Raw genomic sequence first — 13,460 nt, 5'->3', positions numbered from 1 at the left:
CTTGTGTGTGTATGTCATCTTTCTATCCCATGTCCTCTATTGGATTGTGAAAGGTTAGGTGGTGTTTGTGATCACTCTGTGTCATGATTAGGCACCACTACCACACGCCATCATCACACACTGCAATCTGTTGACACGCACGCACGCACATGCGCATACACACACAATGCGCCTGTACATGCGATTGAAACACCTGACAAGTGAAGCATACATGACAACAAAGCAAATAAAACTCTCTGGAAGGAATGAGTGAGAGTGGAAAGGATGGATGGAGGGACGGAGAAGGAAGGATGAAGGGAGGGATGGATGGAGAAGTAATGATGGAGAGAGGGAGGTAGAGAGGTATAGTGTGGTAGGGTGAGCAAGGTAGACAGTGGTGTGACAGCAGAGTGTCTTTCACTCTGCGTCCCAAATGGCACCCTATTCCCTACATAGCGCACAAAGTAGTGCACGATAAAAGGAATGGGGTGCCATTCGGAAATATTGAAGCCAACCTGCTTCTTGTTAACAGGGATTTGTGCCGTAGCAGGGGGAAGAGAGGGATGGAGAGGACGAGAAGATGAGGAGATACACTGTTCAAAAATAGACATTACCGAAGTAGAGGTGATCTATTTTCCCTATCCTCTCCTTCTTCTCCTCTCTTCCTGTATATTTCTCACTCACTCAATCACTCACTCACTCACTCACTCACTCACTCACTCACTCACTCACTCACTCACTCACTCACCTCACTCACACACTCACACACCAGGCAGATCGCTCAAGCTTGACTTCAAAATTGAACATCTGTCCATGTGCTCGGGACGTCGGGAAATCTATTACCATCAAGTAAGCTTGGGTTTTTCTAGGGCATTATGGATAGGGTTGTGGATGGGTGTAATCCCATGACTCTGGATTCGAAGGTTGCGTGTTCAATATTTGTTTTAACTCTATCCTACCTTATTTGGAATTAATACCTAAACTTAATGTTTTAACCCTATCAAAAACCTTAACCGTTAACTTTGAAATTTGACTACTTAGAAATGTGAAATTTTGAGAAATTGAAAGATGCTGAGCTGGAGAAGTCAACTGAGGGTGTCAAAAAAGGAATTTGATGTTTGAAGCAACTTCAAAATTAGACATTTGGAGAAATGTGGATAAACATCAGAATCTGAAGTCAAATTGATAAAACTGTGAGATCATGACGCACACACACACGCACATACTCAGACACACCATCCCTTCCCCAATACCTGATCTCTAACCTCTTCCTTCTCTCTCTTTACTCATGACCCTGGTGCTCTGTTTCTCTGTACTCAGTCGATTCTGTGTGTGTGTCTACAGGTTCAGAGTAAAGAAAGATCCACAGCCTTCTGACTCCACCTCACACCCTCACCCTAACAGTGAGTACTACAGTTCACATATCATGGCTGGGATTTTTCTCTCTCTGTGACTGGGTTACCATCTGATGTTTCAGAGAGTGTTTCCAAAAGAACTGATGTTGTTATTGCTGTTGTGTTGTTTTGAGGAGACCTAGTTGAATCTACTGGAGGACGGATTGGCATAAATCATTCATTACAATTACAAAACACAACTATAAATAATGACAAAGCAAAAACAGTTTTTTTTTATGTTTGCGATACAAAAATAAATACTGATATCAAATTGATATCAAAAGTATTCAGACCGTTTATTCAGTACTTTGTTGAAGCACCTTTGGCAGGGATTACAACCTTGATTCCTCTTGGGTATGACCCTACAAGTTTGGCACACCTATATTTTGGGATGTGAATACTTATGTAAGTAAGGTATTTGCAGCATGCACTATATACATTTTTTTTTAAATAAAACATTTTATTTATTTTTTGTATACAGTGCATGCGGAAAGTATTCAGACCCCTTGACTTCTTCAGCATTTTGTTACATTACAGCCTTATTATAAAATGGATGACATAAAAAATAATCCTTCATCAGAACCTTTGCTTTGAGCAAAAACCAAGCCATTAGTTCAAAGGAATTGTCCGTAGAGCTCCAAGACAGGATTGCGTCGAGGCACAAACATTTCCACAGTGGCCTCCATCATTCTTAAATGGAAGAAGTTTGTAACCACCAAGACACTTCCTAGAGCTGGCTGCCCGGCCAAAGTGAGCAATCGGGGAATAGGGCCTTGGTCAGGGAAGTGACCAAGAACCAGATGGTCACTCTGACAGAGCTCCAGAGTTCCTCTGTGGAGATGGGAGAACCTTCCAGAAAGACAACCATCTCTGCAGCACAGGATCGAGGGAAAGATGAACGGAGCAAAGTACAGAGAGATCGTTGATGAAAACCAGCTCCAGAGCGCTCAGTACCTCAGACTGGGGTGAAGGTTCACCTTCCAACAAGACAAAGACCCTAAGCATACAGCCAAGGCAACGCAGGAGTGGCTTCGGGACAAGTCTCTGAATGTCCTTGAGTGGCACAGCCAGAGCCCGGGCTTGAACCCGATTGAACATCTCTTTAGATAGCTCTGCAGTGATGCTCCCTATTCAACCTGACAGAGTTTGAGGGGATCTGCAGAGAAGAATGGGAGTAACTCCCCAAATACAAGTTTGCCAAGCTTGTAGCATCATAACCAAGAAGAATAAAGGCGATAATCACTGCCAAAGGTGCTTCAACAAAGTACTGAGTAACGAGTCTGAATATTTATGTAAATGTAATATTTAAGTATTTATGAAAATGTGTTATAAAAAATAAAAAATATTTTCCCTTTTCATTACGTGGTATTATGTGTAAATTGATGAGTGAAAAAAAAAATTTCATCCATTTTAGAATAAGGCTGTAACGTAACAAAATGTTTAAAACGTCAAGGGGTCTGAATACTTTCCGAATGCACTGTATACTGAACAAAAATATAAACACAACATGTAAAGTGTTGGTCCCATCTTTCATAAGCTAAAATAAAAGATCCCAGATATGCTCCATACGCACAGAAAGCTTATTTCTCTGAAATGTGTATTTCATTCCTGTTAGTGAGCATTTCTCATTTGCCAAGACAATCCATCCACCTGACTGGTGTGGCATATCAAGATGATTAAACAGCATGCTCCTTACACAGCTGCACCTTGTGCTGGGGACAATAAAAGGCCACTCTAAAATGTGCAGTTTTGTCACACAACACTTTGCCACAGATGTCTTGAGTTTTGAGGGAGTGTACAATTGGCATGCTGACTGCAGGAATGTCCACCAGAGGTATTGCCAGAAAATTGAATTTTAAGTTCTCTCCATAAGCTTCCTCCAATGTAATTTTGGCAGTACTTCCAAACAGCCTCACAACCGCAGAACACGTGTATAACATTGTGTCGGCGAGCGGTTTGCCGATGTCAACGTTGTTAACAGAGTGCCCCATGGTGACGTTGGGGTTATGGTATGGGCAGGCATAAGCTACAGAAAATGAACACAATTGCGTTTTACCTATGACGAATTGAATGCACAGAGATACTGTGAAGAGATCCTAAGTCCTACCGTTGTCCCATTCATCCGCCGCCATCACCTCATGTTTCAGCATGATAATGCACAGTCCCATGTTGCAAGGATATGTACACAATTCCTGCAAGCTGAAAATGTCCCAGTTCTTCCATGGCCTGCATACTCACCAGACATGTCACCCATTGAGCATGTTTGGGATGCTCTGAATCGATGTGTATGACAGTGTGTTCCAGTTCTCGCCAATATCCTGCAACTTTGCACAGCTATTGACGAGGAGCGGGACAACTTTCCACAGGCCACAATCAACAACCTGATCAACTCTATGTGAAGGAGATGTGTCGCACTGCATGAGGCAAATGGTGATCACACCAGATACTGACTGGTTTTCTGATCCACGCTGCTACCTTTTCGTTAAGGTACCTGTGACCAACAGATGCATATCTCTATACCCAGTCATGTGAAATCCATAGATTAGGGCTTAATTTATTTATTTCATTTGACTGAGTTCCTTATAGGAACTGTAACACGGTAAAATCTGTTGAGTTTATATTTTTATTCAGTTATACATTTACATTTAGTTAATTTAGCAGATGCTGTTATCACATCACATCAGACTTTTGATACCAATATAGGGTGAAAGGGCCCCACAACATTGTGAACCGCTCTAAAGAAATGGTATAGATTTTATTTTATTTTTTCATTTTGATAATACAAATTACAGCTTTCAAAAGTATCTTGTTACAAAATACATTGGAGTGTAGTTCAGCCCAGCATACAGCATACAAAATACTCAGAAGTAGTTAGAAACCTTATTTCAAGTACTTGTAAGATAGTTAGATCCCTGAATGGCTGACAGGTGTATAAAAATTCTGCATTGGCAGTAGAATGGCCTTATTGAAGAGTTCAGTGACTATCAACGTGGCACCGTTATAGGATGCTACCTCTCCAACAAGTCAGTTCCTCAAATTTCTGCCCTGCTAGAGCTGCCCCGGTCAACTGTAAGTGCTGTTATAGTGAAGTGGAAACGTCTCGGAGCAATAACGACTCATCCGCAAAGTGGTTTGCCACATCAGCTCACAGAACGGGACGGCCGTGTGCTGAAGCGTGTAGCGCATAAAGACGTCTGTCCTCGGTTGCAACATTCACTACTGAGTTCCAAACTGCCTCTGGAAGCAACGTCAGCACCAGACCTGTTCGTCTTCATGAAATGGGTTTCCATGGCTGAGCAGCCGCACATAAGCCTAAGGTCACCATACACAATGCCAAGCGTCGGCTGGAGTGGTGTAAAGCTCGCCACTATCGGACTGGAGCAGTGGAAACGCGTTCTCTGGAGTGATGAATCACGCTTCCCCATCTGGCAGTCATACAGACGAATCTGTGTTTGCTGGATGCCAGGAGAACGCTACGTGCCCCAATGCATAGTGCCATCTGGGGGGGCTAGGCCACTTAGTTCCAGTGAAGGGAAATCTTAACGCTACAGCATACAATGACATTCTAGACTATTCTGTGCTTCCAACTTTGTGGCAACAGTTTTGGAAAGGCCCTTTCCTGTTTCAGCATGATAATGCCCTCATGCACAAAGTGAGGTCCATATGGTTTGTCGTGATCCGTGTGGAAGAACTTGACTGCCCTGCACAGAGCCCTGACCTCAACCCCATCGAACAGCTAATGAATTAGAATGCCGACTGCGAGCCAGGCCGAATCGCCCAACATCAGTGGCCGACCTCACCAGTGTTCTTGCGGCTGAATGGAACCAAGTCCCCGCAGCAATGTTCCAACATCTAGTGGACAGTCTTTCCAGAAGTGTGGAGGCTGTTATAGCAGCAAAGGGGGGACCAACTCCATATTAATTGATTTTGGAATGAGATGTATGACGAGAATACTTTTCGTCATGTAGTGTGTATGTATATATACATATTACTCATTGGAATCTGTGATTGTTTATGCCTGGCAGGTGTTCCGAGCTCAGTCTGTCTATCCATCTCTCGATCTCTCTTGTGGGAACAGAGAGAGATATAGAGGTTCAGAGAGATGGACAGAGAGAGAGATGGACAGAGAGAGAGAGAGAGAGAGAGAGAACATAATTATTATAGAGAGACTTAGCTAGATACTACTGTTCCTAAATGGGAAAGTAAGAGTTCTCTCCATCTCCCTGGAGCTAAAGATCAACTGTAAATCACCCTAATAGAAACTAGAGCTGTCTGTCTGTGTGTGTGTGTGTGTGTGTGTGTGTGTGTGTGTGTGTGTGTGTGTGTAGCCATTCCCCAAGGCTATTGTATGGTAAACACTCTCTCTGGCAGAGGCTGCAGGAGCATGCCACTGAATACGTATTACATCTATTATATATTGTAATTATTTTATGAGTCAGAAGACACAACTAGGGGTTGAGTTAGTGTAATATATTCTCTTTAGCCTTGCATACAGAAAGAGATATGATGGAATAAGAAAGACAGAATGATACAGAACGAGAACCAGAGAGGGGTTATACAGACAGATATAAGTAAAAACAAAAACAGTGAGACACACACAGAAAGAAGAGAGGAGAGAGCTGCAGAGGTCACATGAGGGCAGATGGGTCTCTCTGTGTGTGTGTGTGTGTGTGTGTCTGATGCAACATGTTGTAAAAGTCTGATATTGTTATATTGTTCACTGGTGAATGGGAGAGCTTGGATAACTGAGACCGTTACACATACGCACGCACGCACACGCACACACAAACACACACTCACTGTCTTGTATAACTAACCTTGTGGGGACACACAATTCCGTCCCATTCAAAATCCTATTTTCCCTAACCCCTAAACCTAACCCTAACCTTAACCCGAAAACCTAACCCTAACCATATCTCCTAACCATAACCCAAAACTAACCCGAGCTAATAACCCTAAACTAATTCGAACCCTGATTCTTTAGAAGACAACACGAGTTCTATTGCAGGTGATTTTCAGAATTGTTTGTTTTAATGCGTTTTTGCATGTTGATAAATTGTATGCTACACAAAGATAAATAAAACATGTATATATTTTAAACTAATACAATATGTTAGTAGTTATTGCACCTGTTACTGAGAGGGTTGTTGCATCATTGAGATAGTCTCAGTATTCAATCTTCCCTACCCTGGCAGTCATTCTGAATGCAGGTTGCTAGTGATAAAAATGTTCACTTGTTGGATATCCTATCTCTGGCTGGATTCCAATAGGAATTACACGTCACTTTTCAAACCAGCAAAATGTGACTTGCAGGCCTGATGTGGCCTTTAAACCAGGGGTTTTCTAACACCACTGTATTAGGGTATAACTACAATAAGCCCTTATGATATATATTTATATAGTAATGCATTTTCATAAATCATTTAATCGTAAAAGAAATAAGGCTGGTGGAACCATTCATAGGGTTCTAGGAAGAACCTTTAGATGATAAATGGTTCCTGGTAGAATCCTTCATAGAGGGTTCAAGGCAGAACCATATACAATGGGTTCTATGAAGAACCCTACATGGAGGGTTCTAGGTTGTGATGTTATGGTTGATACCGGAGCTCCGAGGCATGCGTCGTAAATGCTAAGCAGTTTACTTCAAAGCAGTGTGCCGATGCTTGTATCACTTAACCAGAAGCACATGACATCTGAAGCTTTGAAGCTTTGTTTAGTTGAACAACCACCTGATTGGTTTGGTATTGGTTTCCCCATCACTATTTCTAGGTAGAACCCTCTGCAAAGGGTTCTGCCTAGCACCAAAAAGAGTTCCCCTATGGGGACAAATCGAAGAACCCTGTATGCTTTTACGTAGCACCTTTTTTTTCTAAGATTGTAAACAAAGAGTTATGGGGGTTGGTTGTTGTTGGGAATACTTCCAATTCACCACCTGTTAATGATTCACAGAAACAGAGCTGCTGTGTTCATGTCATTCACCGGAAGTTAATATAACAATCAATTGCTGCTAGAAGTAGAATGTTGTATTTGACAGACGGGAAAAGGAGAGAAGGTGGGGAAGTTATGGAGGTCAGTGTCAACAAGCTATAACAGTCGCTGCAATGATTTCGGCACCATGGATAGCTCCAGTGAAAAACTAAGTGTGTGTGCTTTAGAGCTGAGCGATTTACCGACATTTCTGTTTAATTTAAATACCATTTCGTTAAAATCTGTAAGCTGTATGCGCAGCTTCTGTAGAGATAAATTAGATCAAGCCCAAACTGTGCGATGTAGTGTGGAGTTGAAATTTCCAACAGGCCAAAATTCTACATAGTTTAGCACAGAAAACGTTGTAAATAACTACAATGACGATAATCCATTGCGTGCCTGCCTATTTGTCCAGTCTGTGTGGAGCAAACACGGCGATGGAGAGAAGAGAGAACGCATGATCAAGAGGGATAGAAACAAGTTGCTTCGTGAGGTATCTGTACAGGAAAATACATAATGATGTGATTGACAGTTGGTATTCAGCAGTCATAAAAGTATGTCGTATTTACTTTGAAGAACTACTAAAATATTGATTTTGTTAAACAGCATATGCAGCAGCTCTACAGAGATGAGATGGTGACTTACAATGAAATGATAGTCATCAAATAAAACAAATATTTTATTAAAGTAATGTGGCTAAATGATTGTTAATTAGTGATAGGCAGTAATGGGTAGTCAGCAATGGTACTTTAATTAATTGTTATATTCTGTTGTTACAGCATTCAACCCAGATAACGCATTCTGCATTTAATTAATGTCTAAAAAATTATAAAAATCGAAAACCGTTTTTTTAAAGACTCGAACCGGCCTCAAAAATAACTAATCGCTCAGCACTAGCGTGCATGTGCGTGTGCGTGTGTCTCGGGTCGGTGTGTGTGATTAACATCTATTCGGTATGTCTGTGGAGGCCACATCTTGCAGTGCCATGGGACAATAGGTTGGCAGGGGAACACATGGTCATTCAACTTTTATCACTGCCCCGGGATGGACACACACACACACACACACACACACACACACACACACACACACACACACACACACACTCATTGTGTGCATCTTGGCCCCAGGCAAAGTCACGGTCTCTCTGCAGCCTGTGTCCCCTATTATCAGAGGCGATTAGAGCCACTATCAGCCCAGTTCCAAAGACAGTAGACGTTTAACACACAGGAAACTGGCCAATGTTACCTGATTTTGATTTTTAGTTGAACATGTCTAATGTTGATTCAGGTGTTAAATGAACACTGTTACTGTTAAATAAAGACTCATTTGTGTAAAGAATCCCATTGTTGGTGTTAATAAGCAGTGTTAAACCAAAACCACTCCCATCATATTTCCCAGCATGCTCTATTGCAGGTTGATTTTTATTTTATGTTTTGTTTCAATATCTATGTTTTTCCATGTACATTGATTGACTAATTAGTATTATGCTACTCAAATATAAATAAGATAGATCTTTCTAAACTATTACAATCTGTTACTTTACAATCATTACTGAAATGTTTTTTTCCAGTTTAAATGGTTTAGGTAGACTCATATCGCAGTCTGTCTAACCTGGCAGTCATTCTGAATGCGGGTTGTGGGTGAATAAAAACTCAAAATAAGATCATGCAGTATATATTGTTTTTTAATGGATGTATTTTTATTGATAACATATTTGCTTACAATCTCACTTGGTGAGGCTAATTTTGGATGAAATCAACAACCATGACAATGAAATAAAACACAGACAAGAAACCACCTTTCCCACAACCTCTTTCCCTCCCTCTCTCCCTCCCTCCCTCCTTCCCTATTTTGCTCTCCATGGGAATTTGGTGAGGCACAATCAATTTGCTGTGTGCAGGGCTGTTGTGTCGTGTGTGAATGTGAGAGTGTGTCTGCGTATGTGCGTCTGGGTGTGTGTGGTGTGTGAGCATTGCTCTGCCAGTGATATGATCTGTGCTGTGTGTCTTCCTAGGTCAGAGCAGATACACAGACAAGGTCAGGACTACTGCTGATGGAGAGTTCTCTCTGTCTACACTGAGACACAATCACATCACCCAGCCAGCAGTAAGAAAGGAACAGGAGGGAGAGAGAGAGGAAGGGAGAGAGAGAGAGAGAGACAGGGGAGGAAGGGAAGGGAAGAGTTGTCTCTGTCTACGCTGAGATACAATCCCCCAGCCAGCAGAGAGAGAGAGAGAGAGAGAGAGAGAGAGAGAGAGAGAGAGAGAGAGAGAGAGAGAGAGAGAGAGAGAGATCAGTGTAAAATTAAACCAGATATAAAGTATATAGAAAAGATAATGGAGCTGCATTCGGAAAGTATTCAGACCCCTTGACTTTTTACACATTTTGTTGTGTTACATCCTTATTCTAAAATGTATTAAATAGATTTTTCCCCTTATCAATCTTCACACAATACCCCATAATGACAAAGCAAATACAGGTTTTAGAAATGTTTGCACATTTAAACATTTTTATCCAGCAGAACTCTGTCAGAGTGACGATCAGGTTCATGATCACCTCCCTGACCAAGGCCCTCCTCCCCCAATTGCTTAGTTTGGCCGGGCGGGCTGCCAGCTCTTGGAAGAGTCTTGGTGGTTCCAAAGCTCTTCCATTTAAGAATTACGAAGGCCACTGTGTTCTTGGCAACCGTCAATGCTGCAGAAATGTTTTGTTACCCTTCCCCAGATCTGTGCCTTGACACAATCCTGACTCTGAGCTTTGTGGACAATTCCTTCCACCTCATGGCTTGGTTTTTGCTTTGACATGTACTGTCAACTGTGGGACCTCATATAGACAGGTATGTTTTTCCAAATCATGTCCAATCAATTGAATTTACCACAGGTGGACTCCAATCAAGTTGTAGAAACAGCTCAAGGATGATCAACGGAAACAGGATGCACCTGAACTCAATTTCGAGTCTCAAAGCAAAGGGTCTGAATATTTATGTCAATAAGGTATTTTTGTTTTGTGTGTAGATTGAAGAAGGAAAACAATTATTTAATCTATTTTAGAATAATGCAGTAAAGTAACAAAATGTGGAAAAAGGGAAGGGATCTGAATACTTTCTGAATGCACTACTCCCCGAGTGGCGCAGGAGTCTGAGTCACTACATCTCAGTGCAAGAGGCTTCATTACAGTCCCTGGTTTGAATCCAGGCTGTATCACATCCAGCCGTGATTTGTAGCCACATAGGGCAGCGCACAATTGGCCTAGCGTTGTCCGGGTTTGGCTGGGGTAGGCTGTCATGGTAAATAAGAATTTGTTCTTAACTGACTTGCCTAGTTAAATAAAATATTTTTTTATAATAGAATCCTAACAATTACAAAAATACAATTTAGTCAGTCAAGTAGAATCAAAAATGTTGTTGATTTTGATTTTGTTTATTACGTTTGAGCAAAAGAACACTGCATTAACCATGGAAAAATGCATAGAATTGCAGGACATTTGCTTTAAACTCCAACAATTACTCTCACTCCAAGGGGAAATGTTGTAGAATTTGAGGAAATTGGCCAAAATATTAATAAATGGCTCTACATCGCCAAGATGGTGGCCTCTAAAATTGTCTCTGAAATCCAGCCGCACACATAGGCCTACCACGCACATTGCCACGCCCCTGACACTCCACCAGCCATGCCCACAACCTATACCCCTTTTTGATACAGAAAAATTCCTGAACAAATAGAATACATAAAATACATACAATATATAATACAATACATAATATAATGCAATATATAATGCAATGCATAATGCAATACATAATACAATACAAAATACATTACAAAATATGTAAAAATGTCTGTGTCTCTTCACAGTCCCTGTCGTACAGGAAGGTGTTCTTTTATCTGGTTTTTGAATCTGGTTTTATTGCTAGCTTGAGTTAGAGTGGCAGAGAGTGGCAGAGTTTCATGTGATCATGGCTCTATTTAATACTTTGCATTTCCCAGCCTCTGTTCTGGACCTGGGGACTGTGATGAGACCTCTGGTTGCTTGTCTTGCTTGAACAGACAGTTCGGTACATTCAACACCTAAACACCTTGCACAAAGACCAATAGTAATGCAGCCAATCTCTCCTCAACGTTGAGCCAGGAGAAATTGACATGCATGTCATTGGCATTCGCCCTGCATGTAAATCTAAGTGCTATACGTGCTGCTCTGATCTGGACCAAATGCAATTTGCCTATGTCCTTCTTTGCCACACATGACCACACAACTGGGCAGTAGTACAGGTGCCAACAAACTTCCCATTTTTTTGCACCCATTGAGTCTATATGTTTTGACCATTACAGCTTGCTATCTAGGGTTACACCAAGCAGTTTAGTCTCTTCAACTTGCTCAATCACCATATTATTTAATAATAGATCTAGATGAGGTTATGGCTAAGCGAGTGATTTGTCCGAAAAACTATGCTTTTTGTTTTTGAGATATTTAGCACCAGGCTATTGCTAGTTTACCATTCAAAAACTGACTGGAGTTCTATGTTCAAGGTGTCAGTTGTTAATTTTACTGTCGTAGGCAATGTGTATACTGTTGAGGCATCAGTGTTCCTAGAGACACAGGCTTTATTCAAGGTCTGTGGAAGGTCATTAGTAAAAGCAGAAAACAATAATGGCCCAAGCCAGCTGCCTTGCAGTACACCACACTCAACCGTATTTGCATTAGAGAGGGTTCCATTTAAAGAAACCCCTCTGTGTTCTATTAGATAGGTAACTCTCAATCTATGATAAGGCAGAGGATGTAAATCCATAATACCTACGTTTTTACAGCAATAGGTTATGATCAATGACACCAAAAGCTGCAGTGAAGTCTAACAAAACATTTCCCACAATCTTCTTATTATCAATTTCTTTCAGCCTATCATCAGTCATTTGTGTCAGTGCCGAGCCCTTTGAGTGTACTTCCCTATAAGCATGCTGGAAGTATTTTGCCAATTTGTTCTCTGTGAAATAACATTATATTTGGTAAAATATATATATATATTTTTTTAAGTTTGTCGGGAACAGGCTGATTGGTCGACTGTTTGAACCAATAAAGGTTGCTTAATTCTTGGGCAGCGGAATGACCTTTGCCTCACTCCAGGCCTGAGGACACATATTGTCTTCTAGGATTAAATTGAAGATATGGCAAACAGGAATCGCAATGTATTCTGCTACCAACCTCAGCAATTTACAATCCAGGTTGTCGGTTCACCTCTTCCACATCAACTTTGCCGAACTCAAAACTACAGTGCTTGTCTTTCATTATTTGGTCAGATATATGCACGAATATGAGGGCTTAGCATTTGTTGTTTGCATGTCATGCCTAAGTTTGCTATTATTGTCAACAAAAAAAGTTATTGAAGTGGTTAGCAATATTAATGGGTTCGTTATGAACAAACCAAGTGCCTCAACGGAGCTAAGCTCACTTTTTTGTCTAGAATTTTATTTAAGGTACTCCAGACATTTTTACTATCATTCTTTATATAATTTATCTTTGTTCCATAATATAGTTTCTTCTTATTTTTGTTTAGTCTAGTTAAGTGATTTCTCAATTTACAGTATGTTTGCCTATCTGCTGTGTTGTCAGACTTATTTGCTATTCCTTTTGCCGCATCCCTCTCAGCCATACAGTTTTTCAATTATCCATCTATATAACACAACACACTGCGATAACCTTCATCCTCCCCACTGCCGCACCTCACATAGTCAATTCTCTGTCATATACAGAGGTACCATACTCTGGAATTCTTATCTTTACATTGCCAAAACCTCATCATCCATAAACAACTTCAAGCGAAGACTAACTCTCACACTGACACACACACATGCACACACACATATTCAAACATGTTTTTTCTTGTATACTGAGTATATCATGTACAATTATAATTGATAAGCTTTATTTTTTTGAACTGCATTGTTGGTTAGGGCTTGTACTCTAGGTAAGCATTTTACTGTAAGGATATATACCTGTTGTATTCGGCACATGTGACAAATAAAATTTGATTTGTTTAGATTTTGTTTAAACTTTCTTTTGTACTTATTTTTGGTGTGGTTTTCATAGGGCCTCCAAGCTCACCTGCACAACTTTTTTTACCAG

General features: G+C 40.8%; 1 protein-coding gene across 4 annotated transcripts in view; it reads left to right on the top strand.

Annotated features, from left to right (window-relative positions):
* Window positions 1-13,460, top strand: part of LOC115153505 (RNA binding protein fox-1 homolog 3) — a 735,146-nt gene that overhangs the window by 254,197 nt on the left and 467,489 nt on the right. For 3 of the 4 annotated variants that reach the window (XM_029699001.1, XM_029699003.1, XM_029698999.1), the window contains exon 3: window positions 1,324-1,382. The gene's annotated coding sequence lies outside the window, so the exon portion shown is untranslated. Of the gene's footprint in view, window positions 1-511; window positions 604-1,323; window positions 1,383-13,460 lie in introns of all 4 variants that reach the window. The other variant, XM_029699000.1, reaches the window with a different exon arrangement.

Source organism: Salmo trutta, chromosome 18, assembly GCF_901001165.1.
Source record: "Salmo trutta chromosome 18, fSalTru1.1, whole genome shotgun sequence".
Classification (NCBI taxonomy): domain Eukaryota; kingdom Metazoa; phylum Chordata; class Actinopteri; order Salmoniformes; family Salmonidae; genus Salmo; species Salmo trutta.
The sequence above is the reverse complement of the archived record's forward strand: the minus strand, read 5'-3'. Positions and strand labels throughout refer to the sequence as shown.